This window comes from Mesoplodon densirostris, chromosome 12 (assembly GCF_025265405.1).
Source record: "Mesoplodon densirostris isolate mMesDen1 chromosome 12, mMesDen1 primary haplotype, whole genome shotgun sequence".
Taxonomy (NCBI): Eukaryota; Metazoa; Chordata; class Mammalia; order Artiodactyla; family Ziphiidae; genus Mesoplodon; species Mesoplodon densirostris.
In genome coordinates this window covers 95,788,933-95,802,836 of record NC_082672.1, presented here as the reverse complement: position 1 = coordinate 95,802,836, position 13,904 = coordinate 95,788,933, and positions in this window count along the sequence as shown.

The window sequence follows — 13,904 nt, the reverse complement described above, 5'->3', positions numbered from 1 at the left end:
TAAATAAAATTAAATTTCAAAATTATTAAAAATAAAACAGAAGAAAGTTCTTCCATTCACACAGATGTATTTATATGAATGAATTATTCCCATGCTTATATCTATAAATACATAAACGATGAATAAAATCTAACTTGAACCAAGAAAGAAAAAAAAACCTAAACCAAACAGTTATACAGAGGAAAACACTACCAAGGCACTTGTTCCAGCAGTAAACAATTCTGAAATTGGTCAGTGGTGGGGAATCATCTTCCATACAACCAACAGCCCCGTCCCCCCATGCAAGGAGCGTCCTCACTGCAAAGCTGGGGGACCATGCCGAGGCCTCTGTGAGTAAACGTGAGCTGAGCCCCAGGCCAGCTGCTACTGAACTGTTCCCACCCTTCCCAGGTAAAACACCTGAATATGTACAAGGGCTTGAAAGCCTAGAGGAAGGGCCGTGGAGCCACACCAGCGACAGCACGCAGGCCAACTTGCTGCCTGCAGGCCAGCCAGGATGGTCCCGGCCCCGGGCGCTCTTCTGGAAGCTTTCCATTTCCCTGCCTGAGATACCCCTCCTGTCCCGGCCCCCACTCCTTTTTTTTTTTTTTTTTTTTTTTGCTGTACGCGGGCCTCTCACTGCTGTGGCCTCTCCCGTTGCGGAGCACAGGCTCCGGACACACAGGTTCCGCGGCCATGGCTCGCGGGCCCAGCCACTCCGCGGCATGTGGGATCTTCCAGGACAGGGGCACGAACCCGTGTCCCCTGCATCGGCAGGCGGACTCTCAACCACTGCGCCACCAGGGAAGCACCCCCACTCCTTTTGTTCCTTCCTCAGCCCGGAGAGAAATTCCAGTGGAAGTTATGGGTGACACATCCTCTTCTTTACAGGTGGCAGCCTGGCAACTCCTGCAGAAAGTCCAGCAGAGCCCCACTCACACCGGGCCACCAACAAAGCCGTGGACCCTCACACCCTCCCACCAGCACAGCCCCGAGACTGCTGACGGGGCAGAGAATATGGAGCCAGGTACAGCTGCAGGGGCTATTGCTGCCTGGAGTGCTGTTTATATTGACCTCAAACCAGGCACACCTGGGGAGGGCTTGCCGGCAGGGTCAGGCTGCCCAGGTCAGCTAATCCTCAGCCCCCAGGGAATCACATTGCAGAAAAAGGACCTCGCTAAGACAGAATATTAGCCAAGGGAAAAAAGGACACAATGCCATTTGCAGCACCGTAGATGAGTCTAGAGGTAATCACGTGACTTGTAGTAAGACAGAAAGTGAAAGACACATATCGTAGGATATCACTTATAGGTGTTACCTAAAAATTGATACCAGGGCAGATATTTCCACGGAGAAGGGCAATCACAGATTCATTAAACAAACTTATGGTTCACCAATGGAAAGGTGTGAGGATTGGATTCATTAGGATATCGGGGTTAACAGACATATACAAACACAGGTGAAATATATAATCACCAAAGACCTACGGAATACCAAGAGAAGACTACTCAACATTCTGTCATAACGTACATGGGAAAAGGGTCCCAGGAAGAACAGACCTATGTATATGTGTAAAAGAACCACATCTTGCACACCTACAAGAAGCCAAACGTTGTCATCAAACTTGCTGTAATAAAAAATAAAAAATAAAATTAAAAACACGAACAAGAAGTAGTGAGACAAACTTGAGGGGCTTTCTCCTGGCACATTCCATTCTAAATTCCAATCTAGAACAGGACTTCCATTGAGCCTCTGTTGCCCTAGTAACCAGATTTGGTAAGCGAGAACTGCTGCCACCTTGTGGCCGTTTCACACAAGAGCAGCTTTAATCCCAGCGCTAATGGTCAGTGGATATTCAAAATCGTTGCAGGCCTGTAAATGACACCTGCCCTGAAAACAAATCCTGGGGTCATATACCGACCAAAAAATGCAAAAGACGTCCATATTTCAAAACGACTGTTTCAAGAGGCATATTTCACGCACATTAGTGTTCTGCTTCTTTTGCTTTCTTTCTTTTTTGGTTAAAAAAACGGGAATGGAAAAAGGCAAGCCTCAGAATGGGCGAAAACGTTCGCAAACGAATCAATGGACAAAGGTTTAATCTCCAATATATATAAACAGCTCACGCAGCTTAATATTAATAAAACAAACAACCCAGTACAAAAATGGGCAGAAGATCTATATAGACGTTTCTTCAAAGAAGTCACAGAGATGGCCAAGACGCACATGAAAAGCTGCTCAACATCACTAATTATTAGAGAAATGCAAATCCAAACGACAATGAGGTATGACCTCACACCTGTTAGAATCGGCATCATCAGCAAATCTACAAACAACAAATTCCGGGGATGGTGTGGACAAAAGGAACCCTCTTCCACTATTGGTGGGAAGGTAAATTGATACACTCACTATGGAGAACAGTATGGATGTTCCTTTAAATAACTAAAAAGAGAATTACCATAGGAGCCTGCAATCCCACTTTTGGGCATATACCCAGAGAAAACCATAAATCAAAAAGACACATTCACCACAATGTTCATTGCAGCACAATTTACAATAGCCAGGTAATGGAAGCAACCTAAATGCCCACAGAAAGACGAATGGATAAAGATGTGGTACATATATAAAATGGAATATTGCTCAGCCATAAAAAGGAATGAAACTGGGTCATTTGTAGAGAAGTCGATGGATCTAGAGACTGTCATACAGAGTGAAGTAAGTCAGAAAGAGAAAAACAAATATTGTATATTAATGCATATATGTGGAACCTAGAAAAATGGTACAGATGAACTGGTTTGCAGGACAGAAATAGAGACACAGAGGTAGAGAACAAACGTATGGACACCAAGTGGGGGAAGCCATGGGGTGGTGGTGGTGGGATGAGTTGGGAGATTGGGATGGACCTGTATACATGTATATGCATAAAATATATAACTACTAGTAACCTGCTGTATAAAGAAATAAATAAAATTAAATTTCAAAATTTTTAAAAATAAAACAGAAGAAAGTTCTTCCATTCACACAGATGTATTTATATGAATGAATTATTCCCATGCTTATATCTATAAATACATAAACGAGGAATAAAATCTAACTTGAACCAAGAAAGAAAAAAAAACCTAAACCACACAGTTATACAGAGGAAAACACTACCAAGGCACTTGTTCCAGCAGTAAACAATTCTGAAATTGGTCAGTGGTGGGGAATCATCTTCCATACAACCAACAGCCCCGTCCCCCCATGCAAGGAGCGTCCTCACTGCAAAGCTGGGGGACCATGCCGAGGCCTCTGTGAGTAAACGTGAGCTGAGCCCCAGGCCAGCTGCTACTGAACTGTTCCCACCCTTCCCAGGTAAAACACCTGAATATGTACAAGGGCTTGAAAGCCTAGAGGAAGGGCCGTGGAGCCACACCAGCGACAGCACGCAGGCCAACTTGCTGCCTGCAGGCCAGCCAGGATGGTCCCGGCCCCGGGCGCTCTTCTGGAAGCTTTCCATTTCCCTGCCTGAGATACCCCTCCTGTCCCGGCCCCCACACCTTTTTTTTTTTTTTTTTTTTTTTTGCTGTACGCGGGCCTCTCACTGCTGTGGCCTCTCCCGTTGCGGAGCACAGGCTCCGGACACACAGGTTCCGCGGCCATGGCTCGCGGGCCCAGCCACTCCGCGGCATGTGGGATCTTCCAGGACAGGGGCACGAACCCGTGTCCCCTGCATCGGCAGGCGGACTCTCAACCACTGCGCCACCAGGGAAGCACCCCCACTCCTTTTGTTCCTTCCTCAGCCCGGAGAGAAATTCCAGTGGAAGTTATGGGTGACACATCCTCTTCTTTACAGGTGGCAGCCTGGCAACTCCTGCAGAAAGTCCAGCAGAGCCCCACTCACACCGGGCCACCAACAAAGCCGTGGACCCTCACACCCTCCCACCAGCACAGCCCCGAGACTGCTGACGGGGCAGAGAATATGGAGCCAGGTACAGCTGCAGGGGCTATTGCTGCCTGGAGTGCTGTTTATATTGACCTCAAACCAGGCACACCTGGGGAGGGCTTGCCGGCAGGGTCAGGCTGCCCAGGTCAGCTAATCCTCAGCCCTCAGGGAATCACTTTGCAGAAAAAGGACCTCGCTAAGACAGAATATTAGCCAAGGGAAAAAAGGACACAATGCCATTTGCAGCACCGTAGATGAGTCTAGAGGTAATCACGTGACTTGTAGTAAGTCAGAAAGTGAAAGACACATATCGTAGGATATCACTTATAGGTGTTACCTAAAAATTGATACCAGGGCAGATATTTCCACGGAGAAGGGCAATCACAGATTCATTAAACAAACTTATGGTTCACCAATGGAAAGGTGTGAGGATTGGATTCATTAGGATATCGGGGTTAACAGACATATACAAACACAGGTGAAATATATAATCACCAAAGACCTACGGAATACCAAGAGAAGACTACTCAACATTCTGTCATAACGTACATGGGAAAAGGGTCCCAGGAAGAACAGACCTATGTATATGTGTAAAAGAACCACATCTTGCACACCTACAAGAAGCCAAACGTTGTCATCAAACTTGCTGTAATAAAAAATAAAAAATTAAATTAAAAACACGAACAAGAAGTAGTGAGACAAACTTGAGGGGCTTTCTCCTGGCACATTCCATTCTAAATTCCAATCTAGAACAGGACTTCCATTGAGGCTCTGTGGCCCTAGTAACCAGATTTGGTAAGCGAGAACTGCTGCCACCTTGTGGCCGTTTCACACAAGAGCAGCTTTAATCCCAGCGCTAATGGTCAGTGGATATTCAAAATCGTTGCAGGCCTGTAAATGACACCTGCCCTGAAAACAAATCCTGGGGTCATATACCGACCAAAAAATGCAAAAGACGTCCATATTTCAAAACGACTGTTTCAAGAGGCATATTTCACGCACATTAGTGTTCTGCTTCTTTTGCTTTCTTTCTTTTTTGGTTAAAAAAACGGGAATGGAAAAAGGCAAGCCTCAGAATGGGCGAAAACGTTCGCAAACGAATCAATGGACAAAGGTTTAATCTCAAATATATATAAACAGCTCACGCAGCTTAATATTAATAAAACAAACAACCCAGTACAAAAATGGGCAGAAGATCTATATAGACGTTGCTTTAAAGAAGTCACAGAGATGGCCAAGACGCACATGAAAAGCTGCTCAACATCACTAATTATTAGAGAAATGCAAATCCAAACGACAATGAGGTATGACCTCACACCTGTTAGAATCGGCATGATCAGAAAATATACAAACAACAAATTCCGGGGAGGGTGTGGACAAAAGGAACCCTCTTCCACTATTGGTGGGAAGGTAAATTGATACAGTCACTATGGAGAACAGTATGGAGGTTCCTTTAAAAAACTAAAAAGAGAATTACCATAGGATCCAGCAATCCCACTTCTGGGCATATACCCAGAGAAAACCATAAATCAAAAAGACACATTCACCACAATGTTCATTGCAGCACTATTTACAATAGCCAGGTAATGGAAGCAACCTAAATGCCCACAGACAGACGAATGGATAAAGATGTGGTACATATATAAAATGGAATATTACTCAGCCATAAAAAGGAATGAAACTGGTTCATTTGTAGAAGTCGATGGATCTAGAGACTGTCATACAGAGTGAAGTAAGTCAGAAAGAGAAAAACAAATATTGTATATTAATGCATATAGGTGGAACCTAGAAAAATGGTACAGATGAACTGGTTTGCAGGGCAGAAATAGAGACACAGAGGTAGAGAACAAACGTATGGACACCAAGTGGGGGAAGCCATGGGGTGGTGGTGGTGGGATGAGTTGGGAGATTGGGATGGACCTGTATACATGTATATGCATAAAATATATAACTAATAGTAACCTGCTGTATAAAGAAATAAATAAAATTAAATTTCAAAATTTTTAAAAATAAAACAGGAAAAAGTTCTTCCATTCACACAGATGTATTTATATGAATGAATTATTCCCATGCTTATATCTATAAATATATAAAAGAGGAATTAAATCTATCTTGAACCAAAAAAGAAAAAAAAACCTAAACCAAACAGTTATACAGAGGAAAACCCTACCAAGGCACTTGCTCCAGCGGTAAACAATTCTGAAATTGGGCAGAGGTGGGGAATCATCTCCCATACAGCCAGCAGCCCCGCACCCCCATGAAAGGAGCGTCCTCATTGCAAAGCTGGGGGACCATGCCGAGGCCTCTGTGAGTAAACGTGAGCTGAGCCCCAGGCCAGCTGCTACTGAACTGTTCCCACCCTTCCCAGGTAAAACACCTGAATATGTACAAGGGCTTGAAAGCCTAGAGGAAGGGCCGTGGAGCCACACCAGCGACAGCACGCAGGCCAACTTGCTGCCTGCAGGCCAGCCAGGATGCTCCTGTCCCCGGGCGCTCTTCTGGAAGCTTTCCATTTCCCTGCCTGAGATACCCCTCCTGTCCCGGCCCCCACTCATTTGTTTCCTTCCTCAGCCCGGAGAGAAATTCCAGTGGAAGTTATGGGTGACACATCCTCTTCTTTACAGGTGGCAGCCTGGCAACTCCTGCAGAAAGTCCAGCAGAGCCCCACTCACACCGGGCCACCAACAAAGCCGTGGACCCTCACACCCTCCCACCAGCACAGCCCCGAGACTGCTGATGGGGCAGAGAATATGGAGTCAGGCACAGCTGCAGGGGCTATTGCTGCCTGGAGTGCAGTTTATATTGACCTCAACCCAGGCACACCTGGGGAGGGCTTGCCGGCAGGGTCAGGCTGCCCAGGTCAGCTAATCCTCAGCCCTCAGGGAATCACACTGCAGAAAAAGGACCTCGCTAAGACAGAATATTAGCCAACGGAAAAAAGGACACAATGCCATTTGCAGCACCGTAGATGAGTCTAGAGGTAATCACGTGACTTGTAGTAAGTCAGAAAGTGAAAGACACATATCGTAGGATATCACTTATAGGTGTTACCTAAAAATTGATACCAGGGCAGATATTTCCACGGAGAAGGGCAATCACAGATTCATTAAACAAACTTATGGTTCACCAATGGAAAGGTGTGAGGAGTGGATTCATTAGGATATCGGGGTTAACAGACATATACAAACACAGGTGAAATATATAATCACCAAAGACCTACGGAATACCAAGAGAAGACTACTCAACATTCTGTCATAACATACATGGGAAAAGGGTCCCAGGAAGAACAGACCTATGTATATGTGTAAAAGAACCACATCTTGCACACCTACAAGAAGCCAAACGTTGTCATCAAACTTGCTGTAATAAAAAATAAAAAATTAAATTAAAAACACGAACAAGAAGTAGTGAGACAAACTTGAGGGGCTTTCTCCTGGCACATTCCATTCTAAATTCCAATCTAGAACAGGACTTCCATTGAGGCTCTGTGGCCCTAGTAACCAGATTTGGTAAGCGAGAACTGCTGCCACCTTGTGGCCGTTTCACACAAGAGCAGCTTTAATCCCAGCGCTAATGGTCAGTGGATATTCAAAATCGTTGCAGGCCTGTAAATGACACCTGCCCTGAAAACAAATCCTGGGGTCATATACCGACCAAAAAATGCAAAAGACGTCCATATTTCAAAACGACTGTTTCAAGAGGCATATTTCACGCACATTAGTGTTCTGCTTCTTTTGCTTTCTTTCTTTTTTGGTTAAAAAAACGGGAATGGAAAAAGGCAAGCCTCAGAATGGGCGAAAACGTTCGCAAACGAATCAATGGACAAAGGTTTAATCTCCAATATATATAAACAGCTCACGCAGCTTAATATTAATAAAACAAACAACCCAGTACAAAAATGGGCAGAAGATCTATATAGACGTTTCTTCAAAGAAGTCACAGAGATGGCCAAGACGCACATGAAAAGCTGCTCAACATCACTAATTATTAGAGAAATGCAAATCCAAACGACAATGAGGTATGACCTCACACCTGTTAGAATCGGCATCATCAGCAAATCTACAAACAACAAATTCCGGGGATGGTGTGGACAAAAGGAACCCTCTTCCACTATTGGTGGGAAGGTAAATTGATACACTCACTATGGAGAACAGTATGGATGTTCCTTTAAATAACTAAAAAGAGAATTACCATAGGAGCCTGCAATCCCACTTTTGGGCATATACCCAGAGAAAACCATAAATCAAAAAGACACATTCACCACAATGTTCATTGCAGCACAATTTACAATAGCCAGGTAATGGAAGCAACCTAAATGCCCACAGAAAGACGAATGGATAAAGATGTGGTACATATATAAAATGGAATATTGCTCAGCCATAAAAAGGAATGAAACTGGGTCATTTGTAGAGAAGTCGATGGATCTAGAGACTGTCATACAGAGTGAAGTAAGTCAGAAAGAGAAAAACAAATATTGTATATTAATGCATATATGTGGAACCTAGAAAAATGGTACAGATGAACTGGTTTGCAGGACAGAAATAGAGACACAGAGGTAGAGAACAAACGTATGGACACCAAGTGGGGGAAGCCATGGGGTGGTGGTGGTGGGATGAGTTGGGAGATTGGGATGGACCTGTATACATGTATATGCATAAAATATATAACTACTAGTAACCTGCTGTATAAAGAAATAAATAAAATTAAATTTCAAAATTTTTAAAAATAAAACAGAAGAAAGTTCTTCCATTCACACAGATGTATTTATATGAATGAATTATTCCCATGCTTATATCTATAAATACATAAACGAGGAATAAAATCTAACTTGAACCAAGAAAGAAAAAAAAACCTAAACCACACAGTTATACAGAGGAAAACACTACCAAGGCACTTGTTCCAGCAGTAAACAATTCTGAAATTGGTCAGTGGTGGGGAATCATCTTCCATACAACCAACAGCCCCGTCCCCCCATGCAAGGAGCGTCCTCACTGCAAAGCTGGGGGACCATGCCGAGGCCTCTGTGAGTAAACGTGAGCTGAGCCCCAGGCCAGCTGCTACTGAACTGTTCCCACCCTTCCCAGGTAAAACACCTGAATATGTACAAGGGCTTGAAAGCCTAGAGGAAGGGCCGTGGAGCCACACCAGCGACAGCACGCAGGCCAACTTGCTGCCTGCAGGCCAGCCAGGATGGTCCCGGCCCCGGGCGCTCTTCTGGAAGCTTTCCATTTCCCTGCCTGAGATACCCCTCCTGTCCCGGCCCCCACACCTTTTTTTTTTTTTTTTTTTTTTTTGCTGTACGCGGGCCTCTCACTGCTGTGGCCTCTCCCGTTGCGGAGCACAGGCTCCGGACACACAGGTTCCGCGGCCATGGCTCGCGGGCCCAGCCACTCCGCGGCATGTGGGATCTTCCAGGACAGGGGCACGAACCCGTGTCCCCTGCATCGGCAGGCGGACTCTCAACCACTGCGCCACCAGGGAAGCACCCCCACTCCTTTTGTTCCTTCCTCAGCCCGGAGAGAAATTCCAGTGGAAGTTATGGGTGACACATCCTCTTCTTTACAGGTGGCAGCCTGGCAACTCCTGCAGAAAGTCCAGCAGAGCCCCACTCACACCGGGCCACCAACAAAGCCGTGGACCCTCACACCCTCCCACCAGCACAGCCCCGAGACTGCTGACGGGGCAGAGAATATGGAGCCAGGTACAGCTGCAGGGGCTATTGCTGCCTGGAGTGCTGTTTATATTGACCTCAAACCAGGCACACCTGGGGAGGGCTTGCCGGCAGGGTCAGGCTGCCCAGGTCAGCTAATCCTCAGCCCTCAGGGAATCACTTTGCAGAAAAAGGACCTCGCTAAGACAGAATATTAGCCAAGGGAAAAAAGGACACAATGCCATTTGCAGCACCGTAGATGAGTCTAGAGGTAATCACGTGACTTGTAGTAAGTCAGAAAGTGAAAGACACATATCGTAGGATATCACTTATAGGTGTTACCTAAAAATTGATACCAGGGCAGATATTTCCACGGAGAAGGGCAATCACAGATTCATTAAACAAACTTATGGTTCACCAATGGAAAGGTGTGAGGATTGGATTCATTAGGATATCGGGGTTAACAGACATATACAAACACAGGTGAAATATATAATCACCAAAGACCTACGGAATACCAAGAGAAGACTACTCAACATTCTGTCATAACGTACATGGGAAAAGGGTCCCAGGAAGAACAGACCTATGTATATGTGTAAAAGAACCACATCTTGCACACCTACAAGAAGCCAAACGTTGTCATCAAACTTGCTGTAATAAAAAATAAAAAATTAAATTAAAAACACGAACAAGAAGTAGTGAGACAAACTTGAGGGGCTTTCTCCTGGCACATTCCATTCTAAATTCCAATCTAGAACAGGACTTCCATTGAGGCTCTGTGGCCCTAGTAACCAGATTTGGTAAGCGAGAACTGCTGCCACCTTGTGGCCGTTTCACACAAGAGCAGCTTTAATCCCAGCGCTAATGGTCAGTGGATATTCAAAATCGTTGCAGGCCTGTAAATGACACCTGCCCTGAAAACAAATCCTGGGGTCATATACCGACCAAAAAATGCAAAAGACGTCCATATTTCAAAACGACTGTTTCAAGAGGCATATTTCACGCACATTAGTGTTCTGCTTCTTTTGCTTTCTTTCTTTTTTGGTTAAAAAAACGGGAATGGAAAAAGGCAAGCCTCAGAATGGGCGAAAACGTTCGCAAACGAATCAATGGACAAAGGTTTAATCTCAAATATATATAAACAGCTCACGCAGCTTAATATTAATAAAACAAACAACCCAGTACAAAAATGGGCAGAAGATCTATATAGACGTTGCTTTAAAGAAGTCACAGAGATGGCCAAGACGCACATGAAAAGCTGCTCAACATCACTAATTATTAGAGAAATGCAAATCCAAACGACAATGAGGTATGACCTCACACCTGTTAGAATCGGCATGATCAGAAAATATACAAACAACAAATTCCGGGGAGGGTGTGGACAAAAGGAACCCTCTTCCACTATTGGTGGGAAGGTAAATTGATACAGTCACTATGGAGAACAGTATGGAGGTTCCTTTAAAAAACTAAAAAGAGAATTACCATAGGATCCAGCAATCCCACTTCTGGGCATATACCCAGAGAAAACCATAAATCAAAAAGACACATTCACCACAATGTTCATTGCAGCACTATTTACAATAGCCAGGTAATGGAAGCAACCTAAATGCCCACAGACAGACGAATGGATAAAGATGTGGTACATATATAAAATGGAATATTACTCAGCCATAAAAAGGAATGAAACTGGTTCATTTGTAGAAGTCGATGGATCTAGAGACTGTCATACAGAGTGAAGTAAGTCAGAAAGAGAAAAACAAATATTGTATATTAATGCATATAGGTGGAACCTAGAAAAATGGTACAGATGAACTGGTTTGCAGGGCAGAAATAGAGACACAGAGGTAGAGAACAAACGTATGGACACCAAGTGGGGGAAGCCATGGGGTGGTGGTGGTGGGATGAGTTGGGAGATTGGGATGGACCTGTATACATGTATATGCATAAAATATATAACTAATAGTAACCTGCTGTATAAAGAAATAAATAAAATTAAATTTCAAAATTTTTAAAAATAAAACAGGAAAAAGTTCTTCCATTCACACAGATGTATTTATATGAATGAATTATTCCCATGCTTATATCTATAAATATATAAAAGAGGAATTAAATCTATCTTGAACCAAAAAAGAAAAAAAAACCTAAACCAAACAGTTATACAGAGGAAAACCCTACCAAGGCACTTGCTCCAGCGGTAAACAATTCTGAAATTGGGCAGAGGTGGGGAATCATCTCCCATACAGCCAGCAGCCCCGCACCCCCATGAAAGGAGCGTCCTCATTGCAAAGCTGGGGGACCATGCCGAGGCCTCTGTGAGTAAACGTGAGCTGAGCCCCAGGCCAGCTGCTACTGAACTGTTCCCACCCTTCCCAGGTAAAACACCTGAATATGTACAAGGGCTTGAAAGCCTAGAGGAAGGGCCGTGGAGCCACACCAGCGACAGCACGCAGGCCAACTTGCTGCCTGCAGGCCAGCCAGGATGCTCCTGTCCCCGGGCGCTCTTCTGGAAGCTTTCCATTTCCCTGCCTGAGATACCCCTCCTGTCCCGGCCCCCACTCATTTGTTTCCTTCCTCAGCCCGGAGAGAAATTCCAGTGGAAGTTATGGGTGACACATCCTCTTCTTTACAGGTGGCAGCCTGGCAACTCCTGCAGAAAGTCCAGCAGAGCCCCACTCACACCGGGCCACCAACAAAGCCGTGGACCCTCACACCCTCCCACCAGCACAGCCCCGAGACTGCTGATGGGGCAGAGAATATGGAGTCAGGCACAGCTGCAGGGGCTATTGCTGCCTGGAGTGCAGTTTATATTGACCTCAACCCAGGCACACCTGGGGAGGGCTTGCCGGCAGGGTCAGGCTGCCCAGGTCAGCTAATCCTCAGCCCTCAGGGAATCACACTGCAGAAAAAGGACCTCGCTAAGACAGAATATTAGCCAACGGAAAAAAGGACACAATGCCATTTGCAGCACCGTAGATGAGTCTAGAGGTAATCACGTGACTTGTAGTAAGTCAGAAAGTGAAAGACACATATCGTAGGATATCACTTATAGGTGTTACCTAAAAATTGATACCAGGGCAGATATTTCCACGGAGAAGGGCAATCACAGATTCATTAAACAAACTTATGGTTCACCAATGGAAAGGTGTGAGGAGTGGATTCATTAGGATATCGGGGTTAACAGACATATACAAACACAGGTGAAATATATAATCACCAAAGACCTACGGAATACCAAGAGAAGACTACTCAACATTCTGTCATAACATACATGGGAAAAGGGTCCCAGGAAGAACAGACCTATGTATATGTGTAAAAGAACCACATCTTGCACACCTACAAGAAGCCAAACGTTGTCATCAAACTTGCTGTAATAAAAAATAAAAAATTAAATTAAAAACACGAACAAGAAGTAGTGAGACAAACTTGAGGGGCTTTCTCCTGGCACATTCCATTCTAAATTCCAATCTAGAACAGGACTTCCATTGAGGCTCTGTGGCCCTAGTAACCAGATTTGGTAAGCGAGAACTGCTGCCACCTTGTGGCCGTTTCACACAAGAGCAGCTTTAATCCCAGCGCTAATGGTCAGTGGATATTCAAAATCGTTGCAGGCCTGTAAATGACACCTGCCCTGAAAACAAATCCTGGGGTCATATACCGACCAAAAAATTCAAAAGACGTCCATATTTCAAAACGACTGTTTCAAGAGGCATATTTCACGCACATTAGTGTTCTGCTTCTTTTGCTTTCTTTCTTTTTTGGTTAAAAAAACGGGAATGGAAAAAGGCAAGCCTCAGAATGGGCGAAAACGTTCGCAAACGAATCAATGGACAAAGGTTTAATCTCCAATATATATAAACAGCTCACGCAGCTTAATATTAATAAAACAAACAACCCAGTACAAAAATGGGCAGAAGATCTATATAGACGTTTCTTCAAAGAAGTCACAGAGATGGCCAAGACGCACATGAAAAGCTGCTCAACATCACTAATTATTAGAGAAATGCAAATCCAAACGACAATGAGGTATGACCTCACACCTGTTAGAATCGGCATCATCAGCAAATCTACAAACAACAAATTCCGGGGATGGTGTGGACAAAAGGAACCCTCTTCCACTATTGGTGGGAAGGTAAATTGATACACTCACTATGGAGAACAGTATGGATGTTCCTTTAAATAACTAAAAAGAGAATTACCATAGGAGCCTGCAATCCCACTTTTGGGCATATACCCAGAGAAAACCATAAATCAAAAAGACACATTCACCACAATGTTCATTGCAGCACAATTTACAATAGCCAGGTAATGGAAGCAACCTAAATGCCCACAGAAAGACGAATGGATAAAGATGTG